Genomic DNA, 19,478 nt, shown 5'->3' with positions numbered 1-19,478 from the left:
ATTTTAAATGTTTCTATAAGATCCCCCCTCATCCTTCTAAATTCCAACGAGTACAGTCCCAGTCTACTCAACCTTGCCTTATAATCCAACCCCTTCAGCTCTGGGATTAACCTAGTGAATCTCCTCTGCACACCCTCCAGTGCCAGTACGTCCTTTCTCAAGTAAGGAGACCAAAACTGAACACAATACTCCAGGTGTGGCCGCACTAACACCTTATACAATTGCAACATAACCTCCCTAGTCTTAAACTCCATCCCTCTAGCAATGAAGGACAAAATTCCATTTGCCTTCTTAATCACCTGTTGCACCTGTAAACCAACCTTCTGTGACTCATGCACTAGCACACCCAAGTCTCTCTGCACAGCGGCATGCTTTAATATTTTATCGTTTAAATATTTTACCTGCTCGAACCGAGCATAGAATGCATTGAGTTCATCGGGGAGGGATACGCTGCTGCCGGAGATACTGCTCGGCTTCGCTTTGTAGCCCGTTATATTGTTTAGGCCTTGCCACAACCACCGAGAGTCTGTCTGTGACTTGAGCTTGGTTTGATATTCTCTCTTAGCTTCTCGGATGGCTTTGCGGAGGTCGTACCTGGATTTCTTGCGTAGGTCAGGGTCGTCTGCCTTGAACGCCTCAAATCTATCCTTCAGTAGGGAGTCAATCTCATGATTGAGCCATGGTTTCTGGTTGGGGAACGTACAGGCTGCTTTCTTTGGCACGCAGTCATCCACACATTTGCTGATGAAGTCTGTGACAGTGGTGGCATACTAATTTAAGTTGGTCGCTGAGTTCATAAGTATGGGCCAGTCCACTGTATCATAAATATTGGACCAGTCACCGGAATAATCTTTTGGAAGTTCAGAAAGCAGCTGAAGATTTTACTTGCCGTAAAAATGAAATGTTTGTGTTATGGGTCCGGGTTTACAGAACCCCAAAATGTTTCATGGAGTTCAACCGACCCACAACTTTAATATAGATTGTGGTGTGGAATGCACATGGCTTACACTGTAGGTTTGGTACCGCAGAAAATGGACAAGTGGTTTTTAAAACAAAACAATGTTTATTCTATGAACTCAAGTTAACCTTTTAAAAACAAACATTGGGTATATTAACACCCATTTCTTCAAAGATAACCCCAAAAGACTACAGCACTAAATAACCCTTCAAACTGTTCCATTAAACATCCAAAAGACTTCAAACCTTCAAAAACAGACATGAGGTTACATTCAATATATTTATAGTCTTTGGATTTGCAGACATCAACAGACCAGCTCTGTGTTTCTTCCTGCAGCTCTCAGCAAAACACACACACACTCCCAGCTGCGTTTTCAAACTGAAACTCAAAAAAGCAGAAGTGAGCTCAGCCCCCCCCCCCCACCCTCTGACGTCACTTCAGTAATATGATCAGATGCATTTCTTAAAGGTACATTGCTTAAACACCCATTTCTTAAAAGTACTCTCACATGCCACCTTCCCCCCAAGCAAAAAAATAAACCATCAACTTCAAGATGGTTTCATTTTTCACCTTTGCACCATCAATTAAGAAATGCAGTAAAAACACTTAACGGTTCAAAGAAAACACACGCAAACAGGTACAATAATATCATCCATTTTTCTTCGTTCTTCTTCCTCCAACCAAAATCCTTCCGTTCATCACATTCGTGACAAAGCATCGGCTATCACGTTTTCCCGCCCTGCCACATGCACTATTTTAAAATGAAATGGCTGTAACAATAAACTCCAGCAAAACAGCCTTGTATTGTTATTCCAGAATCGCTCCAAAAACATCAACGGATTATGATTAGTACATATAATGGTGTCTGACGGATTGCTGGTCACATAATTGTGAAAATGTTGCAAAGCCAGCACCAAACTCAGTCTCCTTCACAATCGTCGAATATTTTTTCTTGTGAGAATTCAATTTCTTTGAAAAATAACCAACAGGCCGCTCTAGCCCTTTGTCGTCATCTTGTAGAAGCACCGCACCTACGCCCACATGACTCGCATTAACAGCTACTTTGAATGGTTTGGTATAATTTGGGATGACTGACGCAGGAACAGTGGTTAACACAGCCTTCAGGCTGTCAGATGCCTGTTGACACTCCGCTGTCCACTGGGATTTGTCACGCTTCTTGAGCAAGTCCGTCAGTGGAGCGACCACACTGCTAAAATTTGGTACAAATTTCCAGTAAAATCCACTCATACCAAGAAATCGCATTATTTCCCGTCGTGTCGAGGGTATCGGAAACTCCCCAATAACTTTTGTTTTCACATCCCGTGGGACCAATCGACCCTGTCCAATTGTATGGCCAAGGAAAGTGACTTGGGCTTTTCCAAATTCACTTTTGGCTAGGTTTATCACCAAACCCGCCTCCTGAAGTCCATCGAATAACTCCATCACATGATGTGTTCTTTCCATGTCCGGCTGAAAATTACCAGATCGTCGAAGTATACCGCACAATTGGGTAATCCGGAAACGGCTGTATTAGTTAACTGTTGAAATGTGGCTGGGGCGTTTTTCATGCCAAATGGCATAACTTTGAATTGGTATATACCATCTGGAGTCACAAAAGCTGAAATCTCCTTCGTCCTTTCGGATAAAGGTGCCTGCCAGTAACCTTTAAGTAAATCCAATTTGGAAATAAAAACTGATTGTCCCACTTTCTCAATGCAATCCTCCAAATGTGGGATAGGATAAGAGTCCGTTCTTGTAACTTTTATATAGTCACCTTTCTATAGTCCACACACAACCGTTGGTTACCGTCTGGTTTAGTTACCATCACTACGGGTGAGCTCCATTGCCTGCAACCCACTTCAATTATGCCATTTTTTAAGCATACTCTCAATCTCTTTGTTAATCTGTGCCAATTTTAAAGGATTAAGGGGCCTCACGGTAGCATGGTGGTTAGCATCAATGCTTCACAGCTCCAGGGTCCCAGGTTCGATTCCCGGCTGGGTCACTGTCTGTGTGGAGTCTGCACGTCCTCCCCGTGTGTGCGTGAGTTTCCTCCGGGTGCTCCGGTTTCCTCCCACAGTCCAAAGATGTGCGGGTTAGGTGGATTGGCCATGCTAAATTGCCCGTAGTGTAAGGTTAATGGGGGGATTGTTGGGTTACGGGTATACGGGTTACGTGGGTTTAAGTGGGGTGATCATTGCTCGGCACAACATCGAGGGCCGAAGGGCCTGTTCTGTGCTGTACTGTTCTATGTTCTAAGTCTATATGGATGTTGTTTGAGAGGAACAGCATTTCCCACATCTACATCATGTACAGCCATTTTGGTACTTCCCAATTTATCTCTACAAACTTGCCCATGTGATATCAATAACTCTTTCAGGTCAGTCATTTTTCCTCTGGAAGGTAACTTAACAATTCATCCCAATTCTTAAGAACATCCTCATTTTCCAATTTAATTTGAGGTATGTCAAATTCACAGTCATCTGGATTTGGTTCGTCACTCTGAGTTAGAATCATTAAAACCTCCTTTTCTCTCCTTACCTTTCAAAGTACCTTTTAAGCATATTTACATGACACACTTGGTGAGTCTTCCTTTTATCTGGTGTTTTTACCACATAATTCACCTCACTTAATTTCCTTTCAATCTGATATGGTCCACAAAACCTAGCTTTTAAAGGCTCTCCTACCATTGGTAATAACACTAAATCTTTATCTCCACTTGCAAAACTACAGACTTTGGATTTCTTGTCCGCTACCCGCTTCATCACATTTTATGCAACTTTCACATGTTGTCTAGCCAATTCACCTGCTCTATTTAATCGTTCCCTAAAATTTTACACGTAATCCAATAGTGTAATTTCCGATTTCTCACCCACCATTTTTTCTTTAATCAATTTAAGTGGACTTCTTACCTCCTGACCAAAATTAGTTCAAAAGGACTAACTTTGGTTTACTCATTAGGTGCATCCCTAATTGCAAACAGTACAAAGGGAATTCCTTTATCCCTATCCTCTGGATAAGCCTTCAACATTGTCTTTAATTTCTGATGCCACCTTTATAACACTCCCTGCGATTCTGGATGGTATGCAGTTGATTTAAATTGTTCTATTCCTATACTATCCATAACTTCTTTGAATAACTTTGAGGTAAAATTTGATCCTTGATCCGATTGAATTTCTGTGGGTAGTCCATATCTCGTAAAGAATTTAAGTAACTTCTCCATAATCTTTTTAGCTGTAATATTACATACTGGAATGGTCTCTGGAAACCGAGTAGGCACATCCATTATCGTCAAAAGATATTGATCCTCACTTTTTGTTTTAGGAAGCGGTTCTACACAATCAATTAGGACCCTTGTAAAAGGTTCCTCAAATGTTGGAATGGGTATTAAGGGTGCTGATTTTATCACTGCTTGAGGTTTCCCTATCACTTGACATGTGTGACATGATTGACAAAATGTAACTACATCCTTATGTAGTCCAGGCCAATAAAAATGTATCTGGATTTTAGCTTGAGTTTTCCTGATTCCCAAATGACCCCCCACTGGTACCTCATGTGCCACTCGCAACACCTCCTTTCTATACCGGCAATACTACTTGGTGAACTTCTGCCCACTTTTCATCCACCTGCATATGTACAGGTCTCCATTTTCTCATCAAGACATCACTTTTACGGTAATAACACTCTGGTATATACTCAGATTCCTCTTCCGTATATGCTTCCTGATACATCCGTTTTATTTTTACATCTTTGTTGTAACTCCACCAATTTTCCTGAACTAAAAATATCCGCCTCATCCTCCATATGTTCTTGTCCGTTTTCAACCATCTGATCAAAAATCGTTTCTGATAATTGCACTTTAACTTTATCTTCACTCTTTGATTTCTCCTCTTGTCTTAACCTGTGACTTTGCGACCTTGTTACTACACAATCCGGACATATCCCAGGATATTCGTCCTTCAACACTTCAGTTGTCTGATTTTCCACTGGCTTATCAACCACAGTAGGCATCACTCCCACCTGCGATCCAGCTATACCATTACCCAAGATAAACTGTATTCCTGGACAAGATAGTTTCTCTATTACCCCTACTACCTCTTCACCACTCTTCACTGGACTTTCCAACCGTACCTTATATAATGGAACGCTACTCCTCTCACCCTGAATTCCACATATCACCACCATTTCTGGAAACATTCTTCCCAAACTACATAATTCCTCATCTCTTACCATTAAACATTGACTAGCTCCCGTATCTTTTAAAATTGTGACTTCTTTACCTGCTCCTCCTGATATACATGAGTAAACTTTACCCACACAAGTAAATTCTTTAAAGACATCTGGCACCTTCTTAACAATTACTTCTTGAACAGGCTGTACAATTGTTTGCACTTCCTTTGTTTCACTTGGGCTTTCCTTTACCACTCTAACAAATCCCACTGTCTTATCCTGTTTTACCACATCAGCCTTTTCAGTGCTTTTCTTCAACCACCAACACTGACTTCACATGGCCTAGTTTATTACAGTGAAAACATTTGAAACTTTTCATTTCTTTTCCACCCTCCTGGATTTCTTTTTTAATCTGAGGTACACTCTCTTTATTGTCTCCCATCAGATCACCTTTACCTTTACCACTTGAGTATTTTTCATGTCCCCAGTTTCTATCCCTCACCGGCTGAAACTGATGTTGGAAACCAAGCTTTGATTCATGACCTAATTCATAATCTTCTGCGATTTCTGCTGCTAATATCACAGTTTTAACCCTCTGTTCTTCACATGAGTTCTCACTACATCAGGAATTGAATTTTTAAACTCCTCCAAAAGTATAATTTCTCTGAGAGCTTCATACGTTTGGTCTCTTTTCAAAGCCCTGATCCACCTATAAAAATTACTCTGTTTGAACCTTTCAAACTCTATGTATGTTTGACCAAATTCTTTCCTTAAATTTCTAAACCTTTGTCTGTAAGTTTCAGGCACTAGCTCATATGCACCCAAGATGGATTTTTTTCCTCCTCTGATAGTGATGCAAACACTTCACAAGCTCAACCTACCAGCTTTGTTTGAATCAGTAACACCCACATGTCATGTGGCCATTTCATTTGTTTAGCTACCTTCTCAAATGAAATGAAAAAGGCTTCTACCTCCTTCTCGTCAAACTTTGGCAATGCTTGGACATATTTAAATAGATCACTACCACGTCTTTGACTATGATGCTCTGTCTCACTATCCTCCTCAATCTCATCCAACTGTATGTTTCCCTTTGCGTCTGCCAATTTTAACTGATTTTCATGTTTCATAGCCATTTTATTAAGTTCCAACTCCCTCTCTTTTTCTCTTTCCTCTCCATCTCTTTCTTTGTTTCTTTCTTCTCTCTCCTTTTCTTTTTCTCTCATTGCAAATTCCAGCTGCTTTAATTCTTTTTCATGTTCAAATTGCTTAATTTGTAACTGAATTTTTGCCATTTCCAGTGAGCCAACCTATCTCAGGCAAACGTAAATGCTCAGCTATCATGGTAAGTACCTCATCTTTTTGCATTTTGCCAGGCACTGTTAACTGCAATGCTTTTAGTCCCTGTCTGTAAGGTATTGCGTGTTACCGTGTCCACCCCCAAAAACTTCTGAGCCTCTGAAAGAGCCATTGTCCACAACACACTCCCCACTTTAACTAAAATACCACACCTGAAAAGCAACCACCATATGCTCACCCCTCACTGTCTTTAAGTTCGTTAAGCCAATCCAATCAATAGACTTTTATCCCCCTCGAGCCCCCAATTGTTATGGGTCCGGGTTTACAGAACCCCAAAATGTTTCATGGAGTTCAACCGACCCACAACTTTAATAGATTGTTGTGTGGAATGCACACGGCTTACTTTGCAGGTGCCGTACCGCAGAAAATGGACAAGTGGTTTTTAAAACAAAACAATGTTTATTCTATGAACTCAAGTTAACCTTTTAAAAACAAACATTGGATATATTAACATCCATTTCTTCAAAGATAACCCCAAAAGACGACAGCACTAAATAATCCTTTAAACTGTTCCTTTAAACATCCAAAAGACTTCAAACCTTCAAAAACAGACATGAGGTTACATTCAATATATTTATAGTCTTTGGATTTGCAGACATCAACAGACCAGCTCTGTGTTTCTTCCTGCAGCTCTCAGCAAAACACACAGACACTCCCAGCTGCGTTTTCAAACTGAAACTCAAAAAAGCAGAAGTGAGCTCAGCTCCCCCCACCCTCTGACGTCACTTCAGGAATATGATCAGCTCTATTTCTTAAAGGTACATTGCTTCAACATCCATTTCTTAAAGGTACTCTCACATGACACTTGCTCAAAATGAGGAAGTGTGAAACTTGCATTCTCTGGAATAAAAACACTGAAGGAGTAAACCACGAAAACAAATTTCAAGATAAAATTTAAGCAGGATGAGGTAAATTCAATTATTATGGCGGACAATTCAGATGTTTGTCTGCTGGAAATTTGCTTCACAGATTTAGACATTTGGAATGTACAGGCATCGACTAAAATGTGATAAAGCATGAGCTCAGGGTCAGTTTTGAAAAGTGGAACCCCTGATAACAATTTTGTGTCTGACCTTGAAGAAAAATGAAGGAAATTACTGACTGAAGAGGATAAGAAGAGCTATGACAGAGATTTCCTCCTTGGATTCCAATTGAAAGCTAACCACTGTTGTGGCATCAGATGGTTCAGCAGCAATCGGCAGTGTTGTTTGTGATAAGGCTGACTCGACCAAACGAATTGTGAAACTTTTCTGCCCGTCAAGAGTTCTAGCCCAGGATCCAGACTATGGTCAATTCAATACAGATTTTACCTGAAGTAACATGAAGGATGCAAAATCATGATATTATCTTTCAACCAAGGACATGGAATCAAAATACACAAAATGAAAAGGGGGGTTTCTTCCTGTAGATTGGAGTCAGCCAGTAGTGAAAGAATCTTTCATTTGCAAGAGGAATGGATCTACAACAACTCACAGGGTAGGTCTGATGGATTTTGATTGTTTTAATTATCTTCTTGGTTTTTAATGACCTTTAATGACAAATAGCAAATCATGGTGGTTGCGTTTTACAAAATCTGTCAATGCATGGCTGTTAAGTTGTTTGTCAGAGTTTGCATGTACAAAGTCACGTAAAGGGGAAATGTACCTAGACTGCTGGACTCTGTGGGCTGGGCACTTGCTAAAATTAAACAATGTGGGTAAAACCCCCCTTGCCCGAAACTCTGTGTCAGAGTAAAGATTGTGTTAAATACATAACATTTTTTTTTAGTTTTCCCAATTAAGGGGCAATTTGGCGTGGCCAACCAAACTACCCTGCACAACTTTGGGTTGTAAAGGTGAGACCCACACAGACACAGGGAGAATGTGCAAGCTTCGCACTGACAGTGACCCGGGGCCGGGATCGAACCCGGGTTCTTGGTGTGACATTATCATAAATGTACAGAACTGTAAGGGTTAATGTAATGCCTGAATCAATCACTAGAGGGAGCTAGATGTACAACTATAAGGCATCGATGCTAAGTCTTGTGGGTGAGAGGTTGAGGAGAAAGCAAGAGGACAGATTGAACAAAACATAGTGTGAGTGAGAGCAGATCATAGTTAATGTGGTAATGTAGAGATTAGTTGTAGATGAGTGTAGATTCTATGTTTATTATCAACTGTGTATGATATACACAGCACGGGCAGCACGGTAGCATTGTGGATAGCACAACTGCTTCACAGCTCCAGGGTCCCAGGTTTGATTCCGGCTTGGGTCACTGCCTGTGCGGAGTCTGCACATCCTCCCCGTGTGTGCATGGGTTTCCTCCGGGTGCTCCGGTTTGCTCCCACAGTCCAAAAATGTGCAGGTTAGGTGGATTGGCCATGATAAATTGCCCTTAGTGTTGAAGATTGCCCTTAGTGTTGGGTGGGGTTACTGGCTTATGGGGATAGGGTGGAGGTGTTGACCTTGGTTCGGGTACTCAATCCAAGAGCAGGTGCAGACTCGATGGGCCAAATGGCCTCCTTCTGCACTGTAAATTCTATCTATTCTATCTATAAGCATAAGTGTTGAATAAAATTAAGTTGTGTTAATAAATTTATAACTTTGTTCAAATTAAAAGCTATTTGTGGTCTTTGTGAACACTACGCCAACCATCCTTAAATTAGCAACACAAAGAACGCACATGGTACCACGTGGCACAGAGGTTAGCACTGCTGCCTCACAGCACCGGGCACCTGGGTTCGAATATGGAGTCCCATATTCCACCCAACAGTCAACAACTTCAGGAGAGAAGACAATCTTGGTGGAGAGTAGAAATCTTCCTACCGAAAGACAATTGAATCTTTGACAAAGGGTGGATATATTCATTCCAATTCTTGGAAATCTAATTAGATGTCTCACCATGGGTGCATAATATTACGTTACCAAGCAAGAATTTACAATGTTCTTGAATTTTATCTCTCTATCGCTTTCCTGTCTCTCTCTCCCACTCCCTCTCCCTCTGTCCTGCATAACATTCCCTAATGGGGAAGTGGACCAGTTTCAAAGTACCTGCGAATGATGGTCTTCAGGCATCTCTATAGAGTGGTCTAAGAACATAAGATCTAGGTGCAGGAGTAGGCCATCTGGCCCCTCGAGCCTGCTCCGCCATTCAATTAGATATTTTGTGGACGCAGCTCTACTTTCCTGCCCGAACACCATAACCCTTTATTCCTTGATTCTTCAAAAATCTATCTTTCTTTATCTTGAAAACAATTAATGAAGGAGCCTGAACTGCTTCACTGAGGAGGGAATTCCATGGATTCACAACCCTTTGGGTGAAGAAGTTCCTCCTAAACTCAGTCCTAAATTTACTTCCCCTTATTTTGAGGCTATGATCCCTAGTTGGACTTTCACCCGCCTGTGGAAACAACCTCCCCACATCTATCCTATCTATTCCCTTCATAATTTGATATGTTTCTATAAGATCCCCCCACCCCCACCCCCCCGCAACCTTCTAAATTCAAACGAGTACAGTCCCAGTCTACTCAACCTCTCCTCGCAATCCAACCCCTTCAGCTCTGGGATTAACCTAGTGAATCTCCTCTGCACACCCTCCAGCGTCAGTCCATCCTTTCTCAGGTAAGGAGACCAAAACTGAACCCAATACTCCAGGCGTCGCCTCCCTAACACCTTATACAGCTGCAGCATAACCTCCCTAGTCTTAAATTCCATCCCTCTAGCAATGAAGGACAAAACTCCATTCGCCTTCTTAATGACATCATGCATCTGCAAACCAACTTTTTGCAACTCATGCACTAGCACACCCAGGTCTCTTTGCATAGCAGCATGTTTAAATATTTTATTTAAATAATAATCTCTTTTGCTGTTATTCCTACCAAAGTGGATAACATCACATTTGTCAACATTGTATTCTATCTGCCAGACCCTAGCCCATTCATTTAAACTATCCAAATCCCTCTGCAGACTTCCAGGGCTCGATTCTCCGATGCCGCGCCGGTTGGGAGAATAGCGGGCCGTGCCAGTTTCCACGCGACGCCGGTCCGACGCACTCCCACGATTCTCCCAAACGGCCAAATCTGTTCCGTTGTGTTCCGCGCGCCAAAACTCGGAGAATCGCCCGATGCACCCAAAATGGCGATGGAGGTGGAGGAGGAGGAGGAGGAGCTAGAGGAGGTTGGTGGTGCATTGGGCGCAGCACACACACACGACCCGGGTGCTAGTAATGTCCAGGAGGCCGCACAACGGCACCGGTGAGGACAGCGGGCACGCGACACGTTGGTGGCTGCAAGGTTCACGCGTCGCGTGCGACGGCATCGCGGAACAGTACCACTACCACCTGCATCGCCAGTCGTGCAGACGGACAGCACACAACTCCCACCACCACGCCCTCCCCCCCACCCCCCACCCCCGCACCCCCGCTCCGTGTACACTGCTCCACTTCGAGATCACACTTACCACTGCGGCACAATGGTATGGCACGACATTGATGGCTGTGTCAGCGGGTGTGATCAGTGTCATGTTGAATGGTGACAGCCCGCTCTGCGATGAGCTGCGAGCTCAAAATCGTTAGACAAAGTCTGACTCATGGCAATAGCTGAACCATCCATCTCGGTGGTCACTGAGTTCGTCAGGGACACTCCATCACGTGCCCGCGTGGAGTAGCTGGCGTCGGAGTGCAGAGGACTACGTCGACTGTGGGGGGGGGGGGGGGGGGGGTGAGGGGACTGCACACCCGGCGCCGAAGTTTCACTGCTCGTCAACTCCAGCGACACTCAGTCACCATCACGGTCCCCGTGGCAATGGAAAATTCACAGTCTTACAAGTTAGGTGCAACAGTGAGTTTACTGGTGAATATTATGTACAGATACCCTAGCCCCTACAACTAAACTGTGCCCTTCACCCGTGCCAACTTACTATGTGTCCCTCTTCATTGACTTACGAGCCCTACCACTACGTTTAAGTGAATCCCCAGATGGTACAGCAGGAGTGGAGGAGGACTGCTGAGAATCACGCCCCGTCACATGTTTCCCCGTCGGCACTTGTTTCCTGGGGCGACCCGGCCTTGATGGGCCAGGCTGCTCCGCGGGCGTTTTGGACGACGTGGTGCCACTCTGCTCTGCCTGCTGCCCACCCGATGCACCAGGGATGGGACGGGGGGAGGTCGAGCGTTCAGGGACGTCTCGTAATGGAGTTAATGGGATGGGCCCCGGAACCTCCTCCTCCCTCGGGGAGCCCGGTGGCACCCAGGCCTCATTGTCGGACGGAGGTGCGAGCGGGGAGGTGCCCCGTCGCCCCACCGACACCTGGCGCTGCCAGTCCAGGAGGCCTGCAACGGTATCAACCAGGGTCCGAATATTCGCAGAGACAAAGTCCAGGGAATGAGACATTCCCACCAGGGACTGTGCGACCTCAACCTGTGAGTGCACGACGCCATCCAGCAAGTGCGTCAGGCGGTCGATGCTCTCCGCGACTGACTGCTGGGACTGTGCCATGGCCTGCTGGGACTGTTCCATGGCCTGCTGGGACTGTGCCATGGCATGCTGGGACTGTGCCATGGTTTGCTGGGACTGGGCCATGGCGTGCTGGGACTGGGCCATGGCGTGCTGGGACTGGGCCATGGCGTGCTGGGACTGGGCCATGGCGGCTGGGACTGTGCCATGGCCTGCTGGGACTGTTCCATGGCCTGCTGGGACTGTGCCATGGCGTGCTGGGACTGTGCCATGGCGTGCTGGGACTGGGCCATGGCACGCTGGGACTGGGCCATGGCGCGCTGGGACTGGGCCATGGCGTGCTGGGACTAGGCCAGGGCCCGTAGCGCGCCGGCAATGTCATGTTGGCTCTGGCGCATTGCTGCCTGTGAGAGGGCAGCCCTCTCCAGGGCCATGGATGACGCGTACATGTGAAGCCCAACGCCTTGCATAACCTAACCCATGGCCGATACCATTTCACCCATTGCCTCGACCGCGGACGCCACCCGTGCGGTGTCGGCCTGGGTGGCTGCCATGAGTGGCATCACTCCCTGCTCCTGGACGCGGTTTGACTCCTCCAACTGCGTCAGCAGCTGCTGGAAGACGGCCCTCATCTCATCATTGTGTCCCTGGGTTTCAAAATGCATCGGCTATCCAGGTGGGTCGAGTAAATCCAGGAACCCGGAAACGTCTGGGCGCAGGCTAGATGCTGGGCCTGACTGCCCTCCGATGTCCAGCCCCTCGGCTGCTCCGACCTCCACCTGCTGTACCTGCTCAGCTGTGTGGTGCACACCAGATCATGACCCAGGAGCCTCATCACTTAATTGCCCAACCGAGGTGAGTGTCTCTGGGATGGTGGATAGTGTGGGAGACAGCAGTGCCGCAAGCTCTAGGTCCTCGTCCGTCAGAATGTCAGGAGGGTCCTGGTCCCAGTCATGTCCCAGCGCAGGTCACACGCGGCCCATGTACGGTTCAGCGTCAGGTGAGTCCGTTGACTGCGTCGCTGTCCTCTGTGCGTCTGGGTCCACTGACCCCGTCCTGTCCTGTCTCACGGCCCGACCTTCGGGCAACGCACAGCCATGAAAGTCGTCACTGTCCGTCCTCTGTACGTCCCGCTAGAGAGTCCCGGATTTGGAGGATGGCATTCCTAGCCGACCTCCTGCCACCCTCTGCCGTGCGACCCTGGGTGCGGTGGTCGCCTGTGTGTGGCACCAGAAGGCCCTGGACGTTTGTCAGCACGCCCTAGGGAACAGAATGATACGGGGTTAGTTAGACACGCTCGGCCGGGCGTAGGATGGTCCAGTGGGTAGAGTGTGAGGGGACAGAGGATGGGGTTCCAGTGGGTAGAGTGTGAGGGGACAGAGGATGGGGGGTCCAGTGGGTAGAGTGTGAGGGGACAGAGGATGGGCTGGGAGGGGAGGGTGGGTGTTGTCGTGCAGGGTTGTCTCACTTGGTTCTGCACCTCCAACCTCGCATTGCGCGACCTCCCGGGTGGAAGATCCCCCAGCAGGGTCCAGTGCCCTCTGCTCGAACACTGTCAAGGGGCGCATAACGGGTGAACCCCCTCCGGTTCTGTTGTGCTCCCGGCTGTTGTGAGCAGTCTTGTCCTGTTGGAGGGGGGGGGGGGGGGGGGGGGGGGGATAGATAGAGCATCACAATTCGGCAGGTATCATCAGGGCGTTCAGATATTGGCACAGGTTGGGGGGAAAGTTGCAGCTACACCATGGCATCTCTCCAGGGGGTCGCAGCGCTCATGTGGGTCTATGACAACTTTGTTAACCACCCTTCACTCACTCTCGCCCCCGCCTCCCCCTCCCCCTCATGTCCGGGGGGGAGGTGGGTGATGAGGGACATGGGGGGGGGATGGTTGTGACCCGGGGGCACCCTCGTGGCACTTACCCTGGCAGTCCTGGTGAGGTCGTGGTGCTTCTTGCGGCACTGCTCCCCAGACCGAGGGGTCTGCCGCACAGCACTCACTGCCGTGCCCACCTCACGCCAGGCCCACCGCACGACGCTGGAAGGGTGGCGATGCCCTCGTCTTAGGCAGATGATGCCCCTGCTCTGCTCCACCTCATCGAGGAGGGTCACTAAGTCCTTATCACGGAACTTCGGGGCGGCCCTCCGTATTCCCCCGTCTCCTGTGTTTTCGTAGATCGCGCCCGTTTACGATGCGGAGCGGCCTCATTCGGGCGTTGCGCGCTGACGACGCGCTTCTGATGTCACCCACCCAGGTTCCGCGCGGCCCCAATGCTAGCCCATTCCCGGGGCCAGAATAGGTCGCGATCGGGGCCATTTCGCGCCGTCGTTGAACTCGACCGAGTTCACAACGACTTTCCCGATGCGGCGCGGCATCGGAGAATCACGCCCCCAGTATCCTCTGCACTTTTCGCTTTACCACTCATCTTTGTGTCGCCTGCAAACTTGGACATTTTGCACTTGGTCCCCAACTCCAAATCATCTCTGTAAATTGTGAACAATTGTGGGCCCAACACGGATCCCTGAGGGACACCACTAGCTATTGATTGCCAGCCAGAGAAACACCCATTAATCCCCACTCCTTGCTTTCTATTAATTAACCAATCCTCTATCCATGCTGCTACTTTACCCTTAACGCCATGCATCATTATCTTATGCAGCAACCTTTTGGCTGGCATATTGTCAAACGTTTTCTGAAAATCCAGATATACCACATCCCCATTGCCTACTGCACTGGTAATGTCCTCAAAAATGCACTTTGCATTTTTTTCCCAAACTTTCTACTTATTAAATTTACAACTGCATCTCTGCCCCAAAACAGCTTCTACTCTCTATTTTGTTATGGGAGAGGTGTTTTCAGAACCCCAAAATGTATCATGGAGTTCAACCAACCTCCCCCTTTCATGGATTGTTGCTTTTGAAGCACACGGCTTGTTCCCCAGGTGTGGTATTACAATTATGGACACGTGGGATTTTAAACACAAAACAGTGTTTATTCCATGAATTCAACTTAACCTTTTAAATAAACATTGGATCACTTAACAACCCCTTACTTCAAAGATAACCCCAAAAATAATACAACACTAAATAATGCCTCAAAATGTTCCTTCAAACCTCCAAAAGACTTCACCTTTCACAACAGACATGAGGTTACATTCAATATACTTATAGTCTTTGGATTTTCAGACATCAACACACCAGTTCTGTGTTTTCTTCTTGCAGCTTTTTGCAAAACACACAAACAAAACCCAGCTTTCTCCTCAAACCGGCTTTCTCCTTTCAAACAGCTCACAGCAAACTAGCCAGGCACTTTTCAGCTGCTCTCTCTCAAACTGAAACTAAAAGCAGAAGTGAGCTCAGCTCCCCCCACCCTCTGACATCACTTCAGTAATATGAGCTGCTCCATTTCTGAAAGGTGCAATGCTTAAACATCCATTTCTTAAAGGTACACTCACATGACAATTTAAATGCGATGCCATTCCCGGAAGTCTCAATATTCATGTTTTAAAATTGACATTCCAGCAATGACAGGTTTAATTCGATAAAATTCATAATCTTCATTGTGTCACAAGTAGGCTTACATTAACACTGAAATGAAGTTCTGTGAAATCACCTAGTTGCCACACTCCGGCGCCTGTTCGGGTACACTGAGGGAGAATTCAGAATGCCCAAATTACCTAACAAGCATGTCTTTCAGGACTTGTGGGAGGAAACCGGAGCATCCGGAGAAAACCCACGCAGACACGAGGCGAACGTGCAGACTGCACACAGACAGTGACCCAAGCGGGAATCGTACCCGGGACCCTGGCGCAGTGACACAACAGTGCTAGCCACTGTGCTACCATTCATCATCAATCCCACACTCTCAGCAACAAGCCACAGTCAAAAGGAGTTAGAATCATCTCACTCTCCAACATATTATCATTCACAAGCAGTGAAGCATGAGGTTGGTGAATTTCCACTCATCTTAAGGATGTGAAGAAAGGGAAGGAGAATGTTAAGTGACGTACCTTTTGAAAAACTGTTTTTCTTCTGTCATTAGGAGTTTCTGCTCATAACCTCCCATTGCATGGTTGACACGGGCAGAGCACGGAAGCTTCTTTGGTTTGTAACAACCAGGGCTCCCCGGTCCTGGGATCAGTAAAGTTACAGAGTGGTTTAGTTTGTCGCAAACAGAGATTACACACAGTGGTCTCTGAAGTACCCCGATATTTGAAGGTACTTTTAAAATACACCCTCTCTGGCCGTTCCTTGCGAAGTCTTTCAAGTGCTTGGATTCCTTCACTGGGATGAACCAGGGAAACAGACACTTCAACTTTCCCCGGCCAAGATAAATTAAAATTTAGATAGTAAAATCCATTTTGGTTATCTATAACTGTTCCGGCTGAGCCAGCTTTTAAAGCTGGAGTGTGGATCCGGCCTTGGAGATAGTCACCCCCATATTGCTTTGGGTGTCCTTCAAAATCTTTCATTTGCAGCATCACTTGTAACTGATCCCCGACATAGAAAGTCTTTGTAGAATTTAAAATGACAAAGCGAACATGTGCTGGGTCGCTGCTTTTCACAAAGGACACAGAAGGGTTGGGTGGTTTTGGCCATTTGATCATTTTCATAATGGACGTCCCCTCTGACCTTTCTTCAGGGGTGAAGCTGTGATTCTGGTAGCCACATTGCAACAGTTTGTCTGTCCAAAAATATGTTTTATTCTCCTTCGGTTGTACATTTGTGGAATAAATCTTTGGAGGTGGGTACCTCTTCCAATTTGCCTCCATTCCTGAGGTTGGTACTTTTTTGTACTGTGGAAAGAAACAACTTTGTAAAATAATAAATATAGTTTAATTTCAGATTCACCTTGACTTCCGGTGGCGTTTGCAAGCGGGCCGGCCGCATTGAGAGGAGCTCCCACTGTCTACAGCGCTTTCGGGCGTTTCCCCGTTTGTTCTCTCACCCCTCCCCCCGTATTTTCGTCGGCCTTTGGGGCCGTCCCGGGCATCAAGCTGGGTCGGTTTGAGAACCGGCGAGGAACCCCACGTGATTGTCGGGCAGCTGGAGCTGAGGCGTCGGGCTCACGGCACGCGGCATTTGGAGCAGCGGGGGGCGGAGCCAAACTGAGGATGAGGCGGCAGGCCCGAAGCCAGGGTGCGATGTAGTGGAGATGTTCCACATTGGGTGGCTCCCACCTAGAATGTGTTTTTTTTAAGAAGTCTGAAGTCCGGTCCCTGGGGAATTTGTGAGGAATATAAAAAGGAAAAAAAAAAAAATTTCTTTTGAAGGAAGAATTTATTTTTACAAGACTGAAGAAGAGAAAAAAAAGAAAAATAATAAGTTGTTAAAGTATGCGAAAAGCAGCGGCGAAGAAAGGAGGAATCACGGGCCCGCCGCCGAATGAGAGGACTAGCAAAAGCGTTGACAAGATGGCGGATGCCAGACTGCATGGTGGGGCCGCACTGCTTACGGTGGAAAAGATGGCCGAAGTGATGGGTGTGGAGCTGGAAAAGCAGTTTGCGAGGCACATGGAGGCTTTGAGGAAGGAAATGGCGGTCGCATTGAAGTCATTGGTGGAGGAGGCAATCGCCCCGGTGAGGGTAGCTGTGGCAAAGACATCGGCCGAGGTGAGAGCAGGGCGAGAAGATGAAGGAAGTGGAGGAGGCCGTGTCGCAGCACAGCGACCAGTCCACCTCGATGGGGGATGAGCTGCAGAGGGTGGTAGAGGTCAACTAAGGCTCTGAGCAAAGCTCGAGGACTTGGAGAACCGCTTGAGGCGGCACAATCTGAGAATTGTGGGCTTGCCCAAAGGGACAGAGGGCTCAAGGCCAACAGAGTACTTTGCTAAGAGGTTGGCGGAGTTGATGGGAGAGAGTGAGAACCCCTCCCGGTACGAGCTGGACCGAGCTCATCGGCCATTAAGGCCAAAGCCCAAAGTGAATGAGCCGCCAAGAGCAGTAATTATCTGCTTCCATAAGTACTGCATGAAGGAGAAGGTGCTAAGCTGGGCGAAGCAGAAGCGCGAGGTACAGTGGGATGGTGCTGGAGTTCAGATCTACCAGGACTTGACGGTGGAGTTGGCAAAAAGATGAGCGGCGTTCGGCCGAATGAAAGCGGCACTGTGCAACAAGGGGGTGCAATTTGGTATGGTATACCCGGTGAAGCTGAGGGTAACGTATAACGCCAAAGACTTTCATTTTGAAACAGTGGAGGCGGCTGAGGCGACCGTGAAGCCAGAATGCTTGGGATAGACGTGAGGAGTGGAGCTGGAAAGAGAGACTGTGAACTGTGATTGGGGAGCTGGAAAATGTATAAATGCTGTAACTTTCTTTTCATTGTAAGAAGTCTTACAACACCTGGTTAAAGCCCACAGGTTTGTTTCAAACACTAGCTTTCGGAGCATTGCTCCTTCCTCAGGTGAATGAGCAGTGCGCAGAAAGCTCGTGTTTGAAATAAACCTGTTGGACTTTAACCTGGTGTTGTAAGACTTCTTACTGTGCTCACCCCAGTCCCCGCCGGCATCTCTACATCATTTCTTTTCATTGACGTGTATTGTAATTTACTTCACTTCACATTGTTACAGAGTTCAAGTTATTGGTTGGGTTGATTGGCATTCTGTGTTGCGACGGTTATATCTTATTTTAGTGAACTGTATGGGTTGGATTGTTGTTTTTGTTTTTTTCTCTGGGACTGGTGGGAGGGGACGGTATACCTTGGCGGGGGGAGCCACCCGCGCTAGCTAACTGCGAGCCTGGTTAGCAGGTTTTGATGGGCCTACGAGGCGAGCGGGGGGGGGGGGGGGGGGAAGGGATCGATGCTGGGAGATGTTTTTTTGAGAGGAAATGTAGGGAGATTTTGGGAGGGGGGAAGGGGTTCGATGTTAATAATGGATAAGAACGGGTCAGGCTCATGGGGCAGTGACCGGTGGAATGGTGATGGTGGATAAGAAGGGTGGGGGGATGAGAGACCCCCAGTTAGGATAATCACGTGGACCTGCTTCGGGTGTTTGGGTCTTTCTCGGGGTACAAATTAAATCTAGAAAGAGTGAGTATTTTGTGGTGTCTCAACCAGGGGTGGGGACAGGGGTTGGGGGGCTGCCATTCCATAGGGCAGGGACTCACTTTAGATACCTGGGGGTGCAGGTTGCCTGGGAGATTGAGGGAAGGATTACCTCGTTCATATGGGCAGGGAAGGTGGCCAGAGTTAGGAAGGTGCTGCTACAGAGGGGAAGGCAGGTAGGAGGTTTGGGTCTTCCGAACCTGATGTATTATTACTGGGCGGCGAATGTGGAGAAGGTGCGGAGCTGGGTCAGAGGGGTTGATTCCCAGTGGGTCAGAATGGAGGAGAGTTTGTGTAGGGGGTCGGGACTAATAGCACTAACAACAGCGCCGCTCCCGATGGCCCCGGGGAAATACTCAGGGAGTCCGGTAATAATAGCTTCATTGAGAATTTGGAGGCAGTTTCGCCAACACTTTGGGTTGGGGGCAGGGTCAAGGGAAATGCGGATTTGGAGGAACCACAGATTTGAGCCAGGGAGGTGGGATGGAAATTTTTGGAAATGGGAGGAGAAGGGGATTAAGACA

At 47.1% G+C, this 19,478-nt stretch overlaps 1 pseudogene; it reads right to left on the bottom strand.

The window, feature by feature from the left end:
- The window catches only part of LOC119969073, an 80,385-nt pseudogene that overhangs the window by 49,406 nt on the left and 11,501 nt on the right, over positions 1 to 19,478 (bottom strand).

Source organism: Scyliorhinus canicula, chromosome 7 (genome assembly GCF_902713615.1).
Source record: "Scyliorhinus canicula chromosome 7, sScyCan1.1, whole genome shotgun sequence".
Taxonomy (NCBI): domain Eukaryota; kingdom Metazoa; phylum Chordata; class Chondrichthyes; order Carcharhiniformes; family Scyliorhinidae; genus Scyliorhinus; species Scyliorhinus canicula.
Note: the sequence above shows the minus strand (reverse complement) of the source record. Positions and strands in the feature narration are given on the sequence as shown.